A 20,558-nucleotide genomic window follows, 5' to 3' on the forward strand; every position below is an offset into this window, starting at 1 on the left:
GCAGAAATGTTCCATGTGCACAAAAAGCTTTTTTCTGTTCAATTTTGTGCAAAAATGTTTTTACATCCCTATTACTGATCATATTTCCTTTACCAAGATAATCCATCCACCTGTAAGGTGTGTCATATCAATAAATAAAAGGCCACTCTAAAATGTGCAGTTTTGTCACACAACACAATGCTTCAGATATATCAAGTTTTGAGAGGAGAGACCATGCAGTTGGCATGCTGACTGCGGGAATGTCCACCATAGCTGTTGCCAGAGAATTTAATGTTTATTTATCTACCATAAGCTGCCTCCAATGTCGTTATAGAGAATTTGGCAGTACGTCCAACCAGCTTTACAACCGCAGCCCACTTGTAACCACGCCAGACCAAGACCTCCACATCCGGCTTCTTCACCTGGGGGATCCTCTGAGATCAGCCACCCAGCTGATGGAAGTGTGGGTTTGCACAACCAAAGAATTTCTGCACAAACTGTCAGAAACCGTCTCAGGGAAGCTCATCTGCGTGCTCGTCATCCTCACCAGGATCTTGACCTGACTGCAGTTCGGTGTCATAATCAACTTCAGTGGGCAAATGCTCACTTTGGATGGCCACTGGCACACTGGAGAAGTGTGTTCTTCACAGATGAATCCAGGTTTCAACTGTATTGGGCAGATGTCAGACAGTTTGTATCACCCCGTGTCGTGTAGGTGAGCGGTATTCTGATGTCAATGTTGTGAACAGAGTGCCCCATGGTAGCGGTGGGGTTATGGTATGGACAAGGCATAAGCTAAGGACAATGAACACAATTGAATTTTATTGATGACAATTTGAATGCACAGAGATACCGTGACAAGATCCTGAAGCCATTCATCAGCCGCCATCACCTCATGTTTCAGCATGATAATGCATTGCCCCATGTCGCAAGGATCTGTACACAATTTCTGGAAGCTGAAAATTTCCCAGTTCTTCCATGGCCTGCATACTCACCAGACATGCATTGAGCATGTTTGGTATGCTCTGGATCGACGCGTAGGACAGAGTGTTCCAGTTCCTGCCAATATCCAGCAACTTTGCACAGCCATTGAAGAGGAGTTGTGCAACATCCCACAGGCCACAATCAACAGCCTGATCAACTCTATGCGAAGGAGATGTGTCGTGCTGCAAGAGGCAAATGGTGGTCACACCAGATACTGACTGGTTTTCTGATCCTCGCCCCCAACTTTTTTTATGTATCGGTATTCTCTCAGTCATGTGAAATTCCTAGATTAGGGTCTGGTGCACTTTTTTCAAATGACTGATTTCCTTATATGAACTATAACTCAGTATAATCTTTGAAATTGTTGCATGTTGCGTTTATATTTTTGTTCAGTGTATGAGTTATATTACAATATGAGTTAAAACGTTTTCCCTTCCAATTTCTTTATTAAGTATGTTAAAAAGCAGCTTTTCTGTGATGGAATTGTGTGGGCGTACCCAAACAACACAATGGTCACGCCCTGACCTTAGAGAGCCTTTTTATTCTCTATTTTGGTTAGGTCAGGGTGTGACTAGGGTGGTTACTCTAGTTTTTGTATTTCTATGTTGGCCTGGTATGGTTCCCAATCAGAGGCAGCAGTCTATCGTTGTCTCTGATTGGGGATCATATTTAGGCAGCCTTTTCCCACCTGTTGTTTGTGGGATCTTGATTTTGTATTGTAGCTTTTAGCCCTACAAAGATGTACGTTTCGTTGGTTACTCTTTATTGTTTTGTTGCCGGTTATCGAAAAAATTTTTATCTTGGTCCGACCATCATTACAATGACGTTCGTTACAGGTGCGGGCGTGTACTGGTCATTAAAGATATTCACGCGAGTAGAGCGCTGATTGGCTGGCTCATACTCCTCAGGAGTATGACATCATACTCTATGAGGAAGTAGCAAGCTTATTTTAAATAGTCTGTTGAGATCCAAGTTTGAGGAGGGGCTTTTTTTGTGTTTTTTTCTCCAATTTATGCTTTTGCCACAAATACATGTATGGGATGAGTCAACAACATTATTTGGGTATGAGTTAACAGAATACGAACCTTTAAAAGTTAGATTTTCAATGGGCATGTACTCTAATTAGACAGAAGAGGCCTTCACATGTATGACTGTAGGAGCTTTAAAAACAGACCTTGGAGTTGGATGTGTATCAATGCATCTAATCATGCACCAAAAAACAAATTTCCCCTCCTATCACGTGTGCTGGAAAAACTGAATGTGTGGGTCTTCTGATTTCTGTGAGTAAACTTTTACACACTACAATATAGGAGGTGAGGAGATATGGTGTTATACAATGGGCTAAGGCATGTGAGGCTAGGTACACAAGCAGGCAGCCTGTATTTTTCAAGTTTATGTATATTTTTACCTTAACTTTAGCCAGGAGCTCTAAAAGCAGGAGTAAACATCTTAGACGTCTGAACTCTGTGTACACTTGTTAACTAGACCGACCTCCCTTTGTGTCTCACACTGTGAGTAATTGTGCCACACGCTTCCCAACTGCAAATCCCCACAGGCAGTATTTGTACAATCCCTTATTGGACAACAGCTTACTCTGCTGTTTATGGCCTCCTCTCTAAATTGCCCCAACTGATTCATAATTTTAGATGAAACAGGAGCGTGTCCGTGGCTCAGGCCAGGTTTTACCCTGGGCTCAGCCCCTAAATAAACCCCATTAATCATGTTTTTGGGAAGAGGGATGAAGGGATGGAGAGAAGGATGAGGAAGAGGGAGGAGGGGGGATGGAAATCTCCTGTTGTCTGCCCATGTCGGGCGATGCATTAATGAGGCTCATGCAGGGAACAGAGGCTGGGGCTGGGGTTGTAATGGAGTCCTCCTGGAATTGATGGGCTTGTTTGTAAAGGGGGTGAAACAGGACACCTCTGATCTCTCCCTCATAATAGGGAATAACACTAGCACTGAGGCTGGGGCTGGATATGAAACATCAAACTGGGTTTTGGCAACAGTCCAATCATATAAATAGTGCATACGGCTACTTTGTCTTCAATATGGAACTACATGGACATACACACAAACATGGATGCATTCGCATACGCTTACAAACACAGACGGACACAAAACCTATAGAAGCATTTGAACCGAAATGTTTACATTGGTGCCTTGTTAAACATTAGTTTCTGAGCTTTACAGCGTGCCCATTTAGCAATTAGAAGGAATGCTCAGATCAAATATGAAAAAACAAACACTGGCAGTTATCATTTTATAATCTCCTGAATGTAAATTAATGTTTGATTTTGCTCATGCAAATTAGAATTTAAATTAACCACAAAAAAAAAAGTCTGGGACTTGGCGAAGCATTGCTCGTCTACTGTTTCCTCCAATGGAAATAAATTACAAATATGCAAATAACATTTTACATTGGAGATAATGATGGTGCTCAGAGACAGAGAGAGAGAGAGCATCCTTAACATGCAAATACACCACTTTGTTTTCTTTCGCAAAGATCAATCATAATTGGGCAGGTACACACAATCACATGCGGTAATTTGATGACCCATTTTATTTTTGGATGGCAAACCCAAAATACTCCCTTTCTCCATGTGCTAGGCCTAATTTGTGTGTTCTGCATTTCATTGACTTCACTGGCAAACAAACGTGTGCTTTTGAAGCTTCTCCAGTGTTGATGGCACAACAGCACGGGGTGATAAAGCATTTGTTCCACCAATTCGGTACTCACTGGAACACTTCAATGATACACGCCAAATGCCTGTCCCTTTGAAATCTACATGACAAACTCCTCCACCTGTCTGTATTTCATTTCTGAAAACTACACAACTGTAGTGACATAGATTGATGTAATAATAACTATCAAGAAAACTCATACTAACTGAAAAAGAGTGGTTGACTCCGATAGAGGTGCCGCTTTAGATATACTGTCCCGGCGTCCCGGTAAGAGGATGGAAATGACCAGTAGGAGACAGGTGTACAGAACACACATTTATTGCTACACTTCAGACAGGCACACACACACAGCAAAGAAGAAGGAGGATAGGCTAGTGGAGGTGTAAGTGATAGTCTAGGGAACACAAGAAAATACAGCATGTATTACAGTAGTATGGATAGTAAGGGCAAGTTAGCATCAGTGTTGGTGGCTACAAAGACCACAATGCAAACAAGCGGCCATGTTGGATGTGGCTATGACCATTTCAGGAAGTGCCTGGGGCGTGGTGACGTCACTGGTCGGCCATTTTAGGTAAGGATATACAATGACACGACTGGCAGCCATCTTGCTCAAGAAAGCAATGGGTAGATATTTTATCTCATGGCCTGAACATAAATGTACACAGAACTATGCCAAAGGGCAGACTGTGTGAAGTATGTAACATGGGATCACAGAAGGAGGCAATCCTGACATATACACATCCTAAGGAAGCATATACTGTATAAGCATATACTAGCAGAGCAATAGCAGAATATAACATGTATACAGGTCAAATACACACATGAACCTGAACAAAGTCCACGTGCATGTTCAGGGATGCACTAACACACGTTTAGGGTAGTCCAGGGAAGGCTTGTCCGTTCAGGAAAGGTTCAGTTATGAGTTGTAGTGAAGGACAGGAGATTACAGAGATCTTTTTAACCTGCCCTCCTGAAAACAACTAAAGCACAAGCAGGAATGGGGGTATGTTATCCCCAGCAGGTAGAGCCAGTGACTGGCTGGGGCTTGTCAGCTGAATGAGTTCCCTGGCAAACTCGTCCCTAACACATAGGTACCATTGAACAACAGGGTCAGGCTGAGGCGCGGATGGTAGACCACCCATTAGTAAAAGTCGCACAGTTTGTCTCTATGAGAGAGGGTTCGAGAGAGGGGTTTTAACACTAACAAATAATTTATCTGTATTAAAACCTAACTCTCACTTATACATAACAAATACACCAAGCTCTTCGTCTCTCATCATTTAAAGATTAAATCTAAGTTTCAAGAGGCTGCTACTGCTACTTATACAGTAGTAATTAATATCCACCAGCAGATTGGCGCCTCGACCAGGATTCATGATTAAAAATGAATGCCGTATACATATATAAAGACTGTCTGTGCTCGCAAGTTGACTATTCCAAGGAGAGTGCATGGAGCAGTGTTGGGAGGTTGTCAAGTCCTCTCTCTCTGTTGGTGGGGTGAGTGTGTGAGGAGTGTGTTTTCAGATGTTTTCTGGCCTGATGTTGCCTTCCCTGCCCTCCTCACACTCCCATTGGTCCCAGTGAACTCCCACAAAGGGAAAGGGATGTTACCAAATGAATCACACATGTCCAAGTCAAACATGTTAGAGTGAACCTTGCAATCAAACATTAAAAGAAAGTGTGGTGTATATGTATGTGCATGTGTGTGCTGTATGACCGTGTGTTGGGGTTAGGGTAAGAGTACGGGTTAGGCTTAGGTTTGTGGGTTAGGGAAAATAGGATTTTGAATGGGACTGAATTGTGTCCCCCCACAAGGTTAGCTGTACAAGAGTGTGTGTGTGTGTGTGTGTGTGTGTGTGTGTGCGTGCGTGCGTGCGTGCGTGTGTGCGTGCATTAGAGTTGGGCGGTATACCATATTCCAGGGAATTTTGAAATACCTACGGTATGATTTTCAAATCCGTTGAAACTATTTATTTTACGTTTTTTATTCAACTGTAATATTTACAGTGGGATCTGAAAATATTGACACCCTTGATTAAAAATGACTATAAAATAAATAATTCAAATAGTGAGCTATATTGCATACTCCAAAAAACTGGGAAATCTTATTATTTTGGACTAATACCAATTCAGATTCAGATTCAAAGTGTTTAATAGTCACATGAATAAAAATGTTTTTTATGGATGTCGATAGGGGAAGTAGCAGCGGGAAGGGGGTAGCAGGTAGCTGACTAGTGGTGGCTATTCAGCAGCCTGAGGGTAGAAACTATTGCCTGGTCTTTCTGTTTTTGCCATGATGGTCCTGCACTGCCCGCTTCTGAGTGATTGAAGCGGGGAGAACATGGCATGGCTTCGGTGGCTAAGGTCCCTGATGAGCTTCTTGGCTTTCCTGTGACACCTGGTGTTGTAGGTGTCCTGTAGGGCAGGCAGTGTGCACCCAATGGTGCGTTCAGCTGCGCGTATCACCCTCTGAAGAGCCTTGTGGTCCGCGGCGGTGGAGTTGCCATACCAGGCTGTGATGCAGCCCGACGGTATGTTCTTGATGGTGCTCCTGTAGAACACTGCGAGGGAACTCGGGGACAGGCCAAATTTCTACAGCATCCTGAGGTTGAAGAGTTTCTGTCGTGCCTTCTTCACTATGGTGTCCGTGTGGTTAGACCTTTTCAGATTCTCTGAGATCTGTACGCCGAGGGATTTGAAGTTATTGACCATCTCCACTTTGGCCCAATTGATGAGGATGGGGGCTTGTCCAGCCTGGTTACTCCTGAAGTCCACAATCAGCTCTGCTTTCTTTTGCTAACGTTGAGGGAGAGGTTGTTTTCACCTGGCACCACACCATCAGATTGCCTTCCTCCTCCCTGTAGGCTGTATCGTCGTTATTGGTTATCAGGCCTACTACTGTCGTGTCATCAGCGAACTTGATGATGGCGTTGGAACTGTGTGAGGCCACGCATATCATGGGTATACAGGGAATACAGGAGGGGATTGAGGATGTAATGAGCTACTAGGCAACTCACATATGCATACCTTTTGACCAGGTGGGTAAGGGCAGTGTGCAGTGCAATGGCGATTGTGTCGTCCGTGGATCTGTCAGGGCGGTAGATGAAATGGAGAGGGTTGAGTGTGTTGGGGAGGGAGGAGGTGCTATGGTGTTTGACTAGCCTCTCGAAGCACTTCATGATGACGGAAGTGAGTGCTACTGGTTGGTAGTCATTCAGGTCAGTTACTTTCCCTTTCTTGGGCACAGGGATGATAGTGGACATCTTGAAGCAGGTGGATATAGAGGCCTGAGCTAGGGAGGGATTGAAAATGTCAGAGAACACAACAGCCAGCTGGTCTGCACATGCTCTGAGGGCCGGCAACCTTGCGAGGGTTAACACGTTTGAATGACTTACATACATCCTCAGTGGAGACTGTGAGTGTGTAGGCCACGTTGTCATTTGGGGCTCTCCTCAGCAGCTCAGGATCATTGTGCTCAACATTTTTTTTAAATGTATTTAGCTCGTCCGGTAAGGTGGCGTTGTTGACCGTGATGTGGTTGGCTTTCTTTTTGTATTCCGTGATGGTTAGGAGCCCTGCCACATACGCCTTGCATCCGACCCACTAAATTGCTCCTCCACTTTGTCGCTATGCTTGTGTTTCACCATATTGAATAATCTGCGTAAATCATATTTGTACTGTTTAACAAAACTATTGTCCTTGGTCACCATGCCCTGTTTATAAGCATCCTCTCTCACTTTCAGTTTTCCTACAAGGCTGCTATCAAGCCACGGTTTTTGATTCGGGTACGTTTTGAAAGATACTATCAGTATCACGTAATCTATCTATTTTTATATGAATCCAATGACTAAGTCGACGTACTCATTGACGTTATCTATACGTTATCAAAGCAGTCTTGGAGTGTGAATTCTGCTTGGTCGGACTAACGCTGTATAGACCTGACCACCGGAACATCCCTCTTGAGTCTTTTTTCATAGGTGGGGAGAAGCAAGTTGGAGTCATGGTTGGACTTTCAGAAAGGAGGATGGGAGAGGGCCTTATACCAGTGTAGAAAAGGCATTTAGCCTCTCTTGGGTAGGGGGCATTTTCACAAAAAACTGCCTGTTACTCAGGCCCAGAAGCTAGGATATGCATATAATTGGTAGATTTGGATAGAAAACATTCTAAAGTTTATAAAACTGTTAAAATAATGTCTGGGAGTATAACAGAACTGATTTGGCAGGCAAAACCCCGAGGATAAACCATCCAGGGGAATTTTTTTTGAGGTCATAGGATTTTCTAAATGTCAACAGTCTTCAGAAATTGTTCGATGTTTTTCTTTTGAGAAATTAAGAAGTAGTCCTATTCATTGTAAGTGTCACTCCAGGTGGACTCTACTGTTTTGGTGTGCGTGACCTGGAGCGTGCTTCACGTTGTTTTTATCCGGTATTAGAAACAGTTTATTCCGCCTTAAATTTAATACATTTTTTACGTTTTAGGGTACCTGAGGTTGGATTAGGAACGTTGTTTGAAATGTTTGGACCAAGTTTACAGGTAACTTATTAGATACTTTGTAGGCATGTTGGGTGAGTTGAAACCGGTGTATTTCTGAATCAAACGCGCCAAATAAATTGACATTTTTGGGACATAAAGAAGGACATTATCGAACAAAAGGACCATTTGTGATGTTTCTGGGACATTTTGGAGTGCCACCAGAAGAAGATCTTCAAAGGTAAGGCATTAATTATATCGCTATTTCTGACTTTTGTGGCTCACCTGCCTGGTTGAAATATGATTTTCATGTGTTTGTATGCGGGGCGCTGTCCTCAGATAATCGCATGGTTTGCTTTCGCCGTAAAGCCTTTTTCAAATCTGACACAGTGGCTGGATTAACAAGAAGTTAAGCTTTATTTTGATGTATAACATATTTTCAAGAATGTTAAATATTTGAATTTGGTATTTTTGAATTTCGCGCTCTGCAATTTCACCGGATGTTGGCCAGGTGGGATGCTACCGTCCCACCTGCCCATAAGAAGTTTTAACAGTGGTCAAGAGTAGAATTTCCACGAGTTAGACAGTCAATGTATTGGTAATCATTTGGGAGCATGGTTCTCAAATTACTTTTGTTAAAGTTCCACGCAACAATGAACGCTACCTCCGGGAAAGCGCTTTCCAGTTTGTTCAGGTTCCAATTAAAATATTTGAGAGCATTTTTGGTGTCGGCTTCCCCATCGCACCATGCCTTGTTGGCCATAAAGCAGAGCCCACCACCCTTGCTCTTATCAGAGAGAGAGAGCTTCCTATCTGCTCAAAAAATGTAATACGCGCTGGTTGTATATAATCCGTCTGGATGTCATAGGAAAGCCATGTGCCAGGAAAACAGAGTATGTTGCAGGATCTGATGTCCCTCTGGAAGAAGATTTTCGCTCTGAGTTCATAAAGTTTGTTCATTAATGATTGAATATTGTATGCTAGGTAATGGAGGATGTTTCGCCTGGCGTCTTAATGTCACTACGGCCCACGTCTGCATCTTCGCTCCCTACTCTCCAGCAGGACTCCCAAGCAGCTCGGCACCTTAACAAAGAAGCTAGTCCATTGTTTTGCCGTCTCAGGGAATTCGGGGAGTTCGGGTGGACGGTGAGTACCAAGCTATTCGTCCAAACGTTCTACCTGGGTGTGTGTAGTAATGCATGAAATAAACTGATTAAGAAAATTAGAGAAAAACACTAGAAAACACAAAAAAATATATAAATATAAAAATCCTTGATATCCTTTGTCTGTGCTTACCGACTGCCCTCTTCAATTCAAACCACAGGTTTTGAATGGGTTTCAGGTCCAAAAAACTGAGATGGCCAATGCAAAATGTTGATTTTGTGGCAAATTAACAATTTCTTAGTGGATTTTGATGTGTGCTTGGTGTTATTGTCTTGCTGGAAAATCCACTTGCAGCCAAGTTTCAGCCTCCTGGCAGAGGCAACCAGATTTTCATCTAAAATATCCTGGTACTGGAAAAATGTTACGATGACGTCCTGGGAAAATGTCATTATGACGTTGACTTTAACAAGGGCCCCAGGACAAGTGGAAGAAAAATAGCCAGCACCATATTTTACAGTTGGTATGAGGTTCTTTTCTGCTCATGCATTCTCATTTCGATGTCAAACACACCACTAGGGTGTGGACAAAGAGCTCTATTTTCATGTTCCGTGATGGCACAAGGATGATATGGATACTGCCAAACATGTATGTACTCTATGACTGTGTGTGTGTGTGTGTGTGTGTGTGTGTGTGTGTGTGTGTGTAGAGTGGGCACTGCAAAGGAGGAAATGTGCTCAGATTGACGTGAACACCTAAGAGAGTGTGAAGATGTGTTTACCACAGGCTTTCCAATGTACTGGGGGCTACTTCAGCAATCCTCTGAACACTCCAGTATCAATCTTCCCTTGACTGGCCCCAGAGCATGTTTCCCTGAAGAACTAACACTCTCTCTCCTATTTTGTCCACTTCTGCTTTCCTCCTCTCTTGTTCTCTCCATCTCTCTTCCTCTGGTATCTGACCTCATCCCTCCACTAAATCTCTCTTCTGTCAAGCGAAGCAACAAGAATGCGGAAGTTGTGAACTTGTGAGGAACGAGATCAATAAAGCAAGGACAGGCCAAACGATCTTCCCGGAGACAATGCATTTCCGTGCCTGGGATGCCACAGCAGCCCATAAATCCAGTCCACCGGCTAAGAGCTGTGGTCATCATCATCACATGGGGTGAATGAATGGGGTACTGTAATGTAAAGAGAGTTATGTCACTCAGCCCACCACGTGTTCTAAGCTACTGCCAATAGGCCAGATAAATCCATATTAACAGGTCAATGGGGAGCCTTGATGCATGTTCCTACTACCAAAGCCATACTAAAGAATTATGAGTAGGCTCTGTCTTACATGTCATGACAACATACTGTAGATGGTTTTTCCTTTGAGAGAGGTGTGCTGTACTGCACTTTATGGGCTCTATTTTAACAAATCTAATGCAATGGTAAATCTAAGCGCTGGCTGTAGCGCTATAGGTCGAGGGGTGTGTCTGAAATATTCTTGCTATTTTCAGCCTGAATTATGAGCGCAATAGTTGGCAAAAGGGCTGGGTTTTGATGAATAAACAAGTTGTAGGTGTGATTAGGACTTAGCCACTCACTGGCCAATCAACGAGTTCCATGGCTCAATACTGCATGCATTTGTCTCAAGTTCTGTAGGTTATTAACGGTCTTTACTTTGTCATCCACTCCAATCCATCTGGGGCACAGAATATTTTCCTCCTGGTCAATTGTGGATTGATGCTACAGTTTATTAAATAGTATAGGCTACTGAAATGAGTAATAGCAACAGTAAAAAGAAAAATCAAATGCTTGCTCAATAGCCTATTTTTGGAGTGTTGGCAGTCATCGTTGTAATTGGCTTCAAAGAGCCCAGCCTAGCCTACATATCTTTACACATCGCACATCTCCCACAATAAAAAATTCTAGGCTCCTATAAATTGTATTGTATGTGTGAGGCATGTTCTCAATAAGCAAAATATAGCATAGGCCTACCGTTGAAACTGTATTTTAGGACTGGATAATTGAAATATGTTTAGTGGAGCGAGTCATTGGTAACCGGATGAGAGGCACTCTTTGAAGATGGGGTTGGAACAAGTGAAATGAAGTACGCAGGTAGGCATATGTGTGTATGTTTTAGGATGTGCAGTATATTTTCAATTCAAGGCACTCTGAGGCTACTTTGCAAGGCCAAGATAAAAAATACAAGATACGTTGCTGTTGAACCAGCCTTTGTTATAGTAAGGGTAGCCTATGGGAGGGCTTGATTTTTAATCATATGAAATGGACAATGAGAAATCTGTTTTAAAAACAAGAACAATATACAGCATTTCTAAAAAGGATGGGGCCTGAAGTAGGGCTGTGGCGGTCATTACATTTTTTCAGCAGGTTATTGTCATGCAAAAGACTGCCGGTGTCAACGGTAATTGATCATTAATTAACAAAAACACGTTTAGCATCTCCAAGCCTCCAAGCATACAAGCTGCATTCAAGCCCTGCTGTGAGCCTTTGGAACATTTACATTTAAATACTCTATTTAATCAATTTAATATAACAATAAATCCATTATTTATTTTAGTCAGGTCTAAAGAAATATTATAATATGAAAACAATGTATTTTAGAAGAACAGAATATGAGTTGGTGTCACGGATCCCTCCTGAACTTTCATCACGCACACCTGTCCCCTATTCCCACTGATTAGTATTTGTAAATATGTGCCCTTTGTCTTCCATGGTCTTGTCGATTATTGTTCCAATGTCCATTGGTCGTGTGAGTACCTGTGCTGTTGTTTTGGCTATCCTGCCGCTTGTATTGCACAGAAGATTACGGGTCTCGCCCCGGTGTATTTATTCAAGGTACTCCTCGCACTTTTGCTTGGGTTTCAACCTTGTGTTTTGTAGACAGTTGAAGTCGGAAGTTTACATACACTTAGGTTGGAGTCATTAAAACTCGTTTTTCAACCACTCCACAAATTTCTTGTTAACAAACTATAGTTTTGGCAAGTCGGTTAGGACATCTACTTTGTGCATGACACAAGTCATTTTTCCAACAATTGTTTACAGACAGATTATTTCACTTATAATTCACTGTATCACAATTCCAGTGGGTCAGAAGTTTACATACACTAAGTTGACTGTGCCTTAAACAGCTTGGAAAATTCCAGAAAAGGATGTCATGGCTTTCGAAGTTTCTGATAGGCTAATTGACATAATTTGAGTCAATTGGAGGTGTATCTGTGGATGTATTTCAAGGCCTACCTTCAAACTCAGTACCTCTTTGCTTGACATCATGGGAAACTCAAAAGAAATCAGCCAAGAGCTCAGAAAATAAATTGTAGTCCTCCACAAGTCTGGTTCATCCTTGAGAGCAATTTCCAAATGCCTGAAGGTACCACTTTCATCTGTACAAATAATAGTACGCAGGTATAAACATCATGGGACCACACAGCCATCATACCGCTCAGGAAGGAGACACGTTCTGTCTCCTAAAGATGAACGTAATTTGGTGCGAAAAGTGCAAATCAATCCCAGAACAGCAGCAAAAGACCTTGTGAAGATGCTGGAGGAAACAGGTACAAAAGTATCTACATCCACAGTAAAATGAGTCCTATATCGACATAACCTGAAAGGCCGCTCAGCAAGGAAGAAGCCACTGCTCCAAAACCCTCATAAAAAAGCCAGACTACGGTTTGCAACTGCAAATGGGGACAAAGATCGTACTTTTTGGAGAAATGTCCTCTGGTCTGATGAAACAAAAATAGAACTGTTTGCCCATAATGACCACCATTATGTTTGGAGGATAAAGGGGGAGGCTTGCAAGCCGACGAACACTATCCCAACCGTGAAGCACGGGGGTGGCAGCATCATGTTGTGGGGGTGCTTTGCTGCAGGAGGGGCTGGTGAACTTCACAAAATATATGGCATCATGAGGAAGGAAAATTATGAGGATATATTGAAGCAACATCTCAAGACATCAGTCAGGAAGATAAAGCTTGGACGCAAATAGATCTTCCAAATGGACAATGACCCCAAGCATACTTCCAAATTTGTATTATTGGAGTAGCCATCACAAAGCCCTGACCTCAATCCCATAGAAAATTTGTGGGCAGAACTGAAAAAGTGTGTTCGAGCACGGAGGCCTGCAACCTGACTCAGTTACACCAGCTCTGTCAGGAGGAATGGGCCAAAATTCAACCAACTTATTGTGGGAAGCTTGTGGAAGGCTACCTGAAACGCTTGACCCAAGTTAATCAATTTAAAGGCAATGCTACCAAATACTAATTGAGTGTATGTGTAACGGTTGGCGTCAGGAATGGAGGACCAAAACGCAGCAGGAATGTGGATGCTCATCTTGTATTTATTTTAAAATAAAGAGAACACCAAAATAACAAACTGAAGAACGCACGAACAACAAAACAGTCTTGTTAGGCTCACACAGGCAAAACAAGAAACAATCTCCCACAACACTACACCAAACAATTACCCATATATAGGACTCTCAATCAGAGGCAACGAGAAAGCACCTGCCTCCAATTGAGAGTCCAACCCCCCATTAACCTACACATAGAAATACCACAGACCAGAAAGAACATAGAGATACAAAACAGACCAAAACCCGGAAATAATAAATCAAACACCCTACTACATAAATCACCACCCCGAACCACATAAACAAAATACCCTCTGCCACGTCCTGACCAAACTACAATAACAAATAACCCTTATACTGGTCAGGACGTGACAGTATGTAAACTTCTGACCCACTGGGAATGTGATGAAAGAAATACAAGCTGAAATAAATCGTTCTCTCTACTATTATTCTGACATTTCACATTTTTAAAATAAAGTGTTGATCTTTACTGACCTAAGACAGGGAGTTTTTACTCTGATTAAATGTCAGGAATTGTGAAAAACTGAGTTTAAATGTATTTGGCTAAGGTGTATGTAAACTTCCGACTTCAACTGTATGCGTTTGTTTGGTCTTGGTCCCCGTGCCTTTACATGGCACACTGTAATTTGGGTAATAAAAACCCCTATTACGCACTCCTGCGCCTGTCTCCCGATCCCTTTATACCAACGTGACAGTTGGCTTTATCTATGTTATCTGGCTATGCTTCATGCCATAGGCTGTAAGCTTGTTCATTTAGCTGACAAGATATGTTTATAAGTCACGTGCCATTATTTTATATTATAGGATTTTATGGTAAGAAGAATATAATTTAACTTAGCTGAATAAAGCAGAAAGGACATTTTTTTCCCATTCTGGAACAAGTGTGCATATAAAAGTGATATTTGGAAACAGGTGGTACACGCTGATACAAACCTTAGAATGTCTTAGAAATCAAAACATATATGGACTGCATGACGTGACTACAGGCTATTGACAATTTATGCTTCATTCCTTGCCTCAGGCTGCACAGCTGTTCTCTCATCAAGTGATCATATTTTCACACATCAGACTATTATCAATTTAATCTGGTCTTTACTTATATGTCAATTAGTTTTGATTTAGAATGGCTCATTATCAAATGGGCAGGAACCAAAAAAAAATAGACATGTCATCCATATGAACGGGAATAGTGAATGGAAGCCGTGCTTTCCTGCCAGTCCATTTTTCAAGGATGCTGGATAGGCTACTTCGGTTTTATAGCTGAGCTTAATATGAGCAGTTGAGAAATAAATACACACATCAACCAGTTTTTGAGGAATCATGCTCTTGCTACTCAACAGGTGATATATGCCATGGGCTCTCCAAAGCTGTTCCTGCAGCTACCCAAAGCTTACATTTGGGAAACCAAGTGAAATCTGTTCGGGAACATCGATAGTAACATGTTTTCGCAACTAAACATATTAACTAAACGTTTTGAGAGCCCAACTTTGAGCTTGAGAAAGGAATGAAGGAGAGAAAGGAGGAGATGAAAACGCATGGTGGTGAGATATTCTGTAGCTGAAGGTGCAAAGTAATGTGTCAGCCTATTACTTATGAAAATGTAAAACATTCCCTATTACTAGGCTATTCAAAATCATATACAGTACCAGTCAAAAGTTTGGACACACCTACTCATTCAAGGGTTTTTCTTTATTTTTACTATGTTCTACATTGCAGGATAATAGTGAAGACATACGAACAATGAAATAACACATAGAATCATGTAGTAACCAAAAAAGTGTTAAACAAATCAAAATATATTTTATATTTGAGATATAAATACTTCAAAGTAGCCACCCTTTGCCTTGATGACAGCTTTGCATAGCTTTGCCTTCTCTCAACCAGCTTCACCTGGAATGCTTTTCCAACATTCTTGGGCATATGCTGAGCACTTGTTGGCTGCTTTTCCTTCACTCTGCGCTCCAATTCATCCCAAACCATCTTAATTGGGTTGAGGTCGTGTGATTGTGTAGGCCAGGCAATCTGATGCAGCACTCCATCACTCTCCTTCTTGATCAAATAACCCTTACACAGCCTGGAGATGTGTTGGGTCATTGTCCTGTTGAAAAACAAATGATAGTCCCCCTAAGCGCAAACCAGATGGGATAGCGTATCGTTGTCGAATACTGTGGTAGCCATGCTGGTTAAGTGTGCCTTGAATTGTAAATAAATCACAGACAGTGTCACAAGCAAAGCACCCCCACACCATCACACTTCCTCCTCCATGCTTCACAGTGGGAACCACACATGCGGAGATCATCCGTTCACATACTCTGCGTCTCAGAAAGACACGGCTGTTGGAACCAAAAATCTCAAATTTGGACTCATCAGACCAAAAGACAGATTTACACAGGTCTAATGTCTATTGCTCGTGTTTCTTGGCCCAGACAAGTCTCTTCTTCTTATTGGTGTCCTTTAGTAGTGTTTTTGTGGCATTTCTACCATGAAGGCCTGATTCACACAGTCTACTCTGAACATTTGATATTAAGATGTGTCTGTTACTTGAACCTAATAAAACCTAATGAACTTATCCTCTGCAGCAGAGGTAACTCTGGGTCTTCATTTCCTAATTATGTTCTGTCATTTTTCTTTCCTTTTTAAAGCTGTTCTTGCCATAATATGGACTTAGTCTTTTACCAAATCTTCTGTATATCTCAACAAAACTGATTGGCTCAATTGCATTAAGAAGGAAATAAATTCCACAAATTAACTTTTAACAAGGCACACCTGTTAATTGAAATGCATTCCAGGTGACTACCTCATGAAGCTGGTTGAGAGAATGCCAAGAGTGTGCAAAGCTGTCATCAAGACAAAGGGTGGCTACTTTGAAGAATCTAAAATATAGATATATTTAGATTTGTTTAACACTTTTTTGGTTACTTCATGATTCCATATGTGTTATTTCATATTGTTGATGTCTTCACTATTATTATACAATGTAGAACATTTTTAAAAAATGAAGAAAAACCCTTGAAGGAGTAGGTGTGTCCAAACTTTTGACTGGTACTGTACAAATTCACTATAAATGTAAGCTAACTGTAAGCCACCTTGCACAATCAATGAACCAACAGCATCGCCTAGGGCTATATGTTCTCTCCCAGACTCTTGGATAGACATTTCGGAGCATAACGTAACCCAGTACATCCAGTATGCATAATAATACAGTCCACACTCACAGGCGATCATTCAAATGTGTTTAATTTTGGAATATAGGCTAGACCAATTATGTACCATATACATCTTTAAATCAGAATTGTTTTATGTTTTTCTGCCATGCGTAATATGCAGTAGGCTATGTATTGTATGACAGCACAATCATCATCTTAATTCAGCTTTTTTTTTGTCGGGTTTGGGCTCATAAGCCTATGCATAAACTCTAATATGCATATTGGTGTTTTGAATTAATCATCACCTCAGAAAACATTGTCCTGTTTGTTGTGTTAGGCTTTGAAACAACATCCACAAAGACCATGTTTTACACTCAGGTTCAACCTGTTGTTGAACTTATTTCTTCAAATTGATCATCACAGTGAGGTGAGTTTTAAAAACAATAATACTGTTTTGATGATAAGTGTTTGATGTGATTTTCGATCGCATTTGCATTGATGTCAGAGTGGTTAGAGGGACAATAGAGCCCTGAGTACCAGGCCATTAGCGACCTAATGGTCATTAGGGTACTACCAATGCATGTCCTGAGTGCATAAGAGGAGATTACCGTGACTCAACGGTCACTTTACATTTTACTGCCTGTCATGACTGCCGGTGGCGGTAATATGGTCCCACCAACAGCCCTAGTCGGAAGAATGATATCATAAATCGCTTCTCTCGTTCCATGGCACTGTGTGCAGACGTAGGCCTAAATGTCTTCACGCATAACTTTCACACGTTTATCCAAAATACTAGGCCCTTGTCAATTGTATCATTGCCTATGTGCAAGGCTGAATAGTTTGGAGGAGTGTCTTTGGTAATCGGACGAGGGGCGTCTCTTTGAAAATGTGGATGGGCAGCCTACTTGAACAATTGAAATGAAGTATGCAGGTATGTGAATTGTGTATAATGAAAAGGCATGAGGGATAAAAACTCACAATATTCAAAGCACTCTCAGTAGACCATTTTAAACCCCCTTATACACAGGCTACTTGGCTGATGGCCAGGAGAAAAAGACACACCTATGCGATGCTGCTAAACCAGCCTTCATTAAGGGGAAGGTAAGCTATGCTTAGTTTTTTATCAAATTAAACAAAATGGGGAGAAACCAATAGTTTTTTAAAGTTTCTAAATATGAGATTCACTGGCGCAAAAGGTACATCTCTCATTCCATAGACACTGTGCATCATGGCTGGATAGGCTGCGCTTCCGCTCTCAAAATCCATTTCAATATCAAATTAGTTAATACCTGCTTTTTGTGGGTCTTAAAACTTCCCGCTAGCGCACCTTGAAATTGTCACTTTTTGAGCTTGTTTTTAACGGACACATCTCTGATGTTAGACAGGTAAATTTCCGAACATGGCGTTAAGGCTGTAAAATGCCAGTGCGTCAGTTTTTAAATGAAAAAATGGCTAACTAATGTGCGTTTGACACTTGTGCCAGCCGAAATAGAGCTCATTATAGTGTTAGATATCAGTAATAAGAGTCACGGATGACTGAAGGAATGTCTAATAGGTAATCTGCATTAAAAAATTTAATCTTCATTTGACCTTTGATATTATACAATAATGACCTATACTTAAATAGCGAAATATTAATCTAGAGAAGTCATAGTTCACTGTCAGTGTACTGTCCAACAACTAGATTTTTAAATGAACAAACATCCACACAGACATACATTGATGTGTTGCCCTAAGTGTTGATCCAAGAACTGTCAGGGAATGACTTTAAAAGTGGAGCAACGTTTTTTGGTGGTGCAGAGCACCGAAAATAAATGTATTTATATTCCATACATAAATAGTAGGCTGTTTTGGTCCCGATCCAGCAGTCTTCATATTTCTCGGTGACATTATCAGCCTTCGCCATCGTTTGCAGAGCTGGAAATAAATTGCATTTTTGCCAGTGGTTCTGTGGATGGAGGCTGCAGGAGGAGCATTACAATATAAAATATAAATAAACAAAATCGCTCATGACCAAATGTGCAGGAGCATAGGGATGCTAATCTCCTTTAGGCCTGGTCCTTGAAATTAACTCAAATAATCTGCACATAAAATGTGTTTAGAAGATTAATCAAATATTTCCCTCGGCCTCCAACGTTTTAAAAATGCATTATGGTAATTACTTATTATTGTGTTTAGGCCTACTCCAGGTGAGTCCAACTAAGAGGAGGGAAATAACGCTGAAAGTGAAATTGTCATATCATCTGTTTTCTTATGTGATTTAGGCGGGGTTGAGTGTGCCAAATGTATGACATTTGTTGTGCACACTGGAGTAGGTACTACACTGAACAAAAATATTAACACAACATTTAAAGTGTTGTTCCCATGTTTTATGAGCTGAATTAAAAGACCCCAGAAATGTTCCACAAATTTGTTTATATCCCTGTCAGTGAGCATTTATCCTTTGCCATGATAATCCATCCACCTGACAGGTATAGTATATCAAGAAGCTGATTTAACAGCACGATCATTACACAGGTGCACCTTGTGCTGGGGGACAATAAAAGCCCGCTCTAAAATGTGCAGTCGTACAATTGGCATGCTGACTGCTAGAATGTCAATCAGAGCTGTTGTTCTTTACAATAAGCCTCCTCCAAAGTCGTTTTAGAGATTTTGGCAGTACGTCCAACCAGCCTCACAACCGCACACCATGTGTATGGCGTTGTTTAGGCGAGCGGTTTGCTGATGTCAACGTTGTGAACAGAGTGCCCCATGGTGACGATGGAGTTATGGTATGGGCAGTCATAAGCTACCCTGTATGGACAATAATCAGAATTGCATTTTATCAATGGCAATTTATATGCACAGAGATACCGTGACAAAATCCTTAGGTCCATTGTCGTGCCATTCATCCTCTGCCATTACCTCATGTTTCAGCATGATAATGCACAGCCCCATGTCGCAATGATCTGTACATAATTCCTGGAAGCTGAAAATGTCCCAGTTCTTCCATGGCCTGCATACTCACCAGACATGTCACCTATTGAGCATGTTTGGGATGCTATGGATCAATGTGTACGTCAGCGTGTTCCAGTTCCCGCCATCATCCAGCAACTTCGCACAGCTATTGAAGAGGACTGGGACAACATTCCACAGGCCACAATCAACAGCCTGATCAACTCTATGCGAAGGAGATGTGTCGTGCTGCATGAGGCATATGGTGGTCACACCAGATACTGATCCACGCCCCTACCTTTAAAAAAAAGTTATCTGTGACCAAAAGATGCATATCTATATTCCCAGTCATGTGAAATCCATAGATTAGGGCCTAATGAATTTATTTCATTTGACTGATTTCCTTATATGAACTGTAACTAAGTACATTTTTTTAATTGTTTCATGTTGCGTTTATATTTTTGTTCAATATATACAGTACACTGTATGGGAGTGTGTACGGTGTCGTTCGGCTTGGCTGATAATACTTTTCTACTTGGGGAAACTATAATTGGAAAATTTGAGCAAATATACACAACAGTGAGTAAGCATTGGGTCAGAGAATATTGGGAGGGGGTCTTAAAATGGTCTAGCCTTGCAGGATTTAGGTTAGGGTGACAGAATTGTTATAAATAAAACAGTTGGTCAACAATTGATAGAAGAAAAAAGTTAGCGGTATGCTTGTGCCGCTGACTGCTTCCTCTCACATTTATACATCATTTATTAGAAATCACTTGAGTTTCATTCAGGTGCTCTGTGAATACGGAATCAGATGCCACTCATCTGCCCCTCATGCAAAACGACTGTCAGACAAAACCTCAAGTAAATCACTCACATTTCCATATA

Source organism: Salmo trutta, chromosome 25 (genome assembly GCF_901001165.1).
Source record: "Salmo trutta chromosome 25, fSalTru1.1, whole genome shotgun sequence".
Lineage (NCBI taxonomy): Eukaryota > Metazoa > Chordata > Actinopteri > Salmoniformes > Salmonidae > Salmo > Salmo trutta.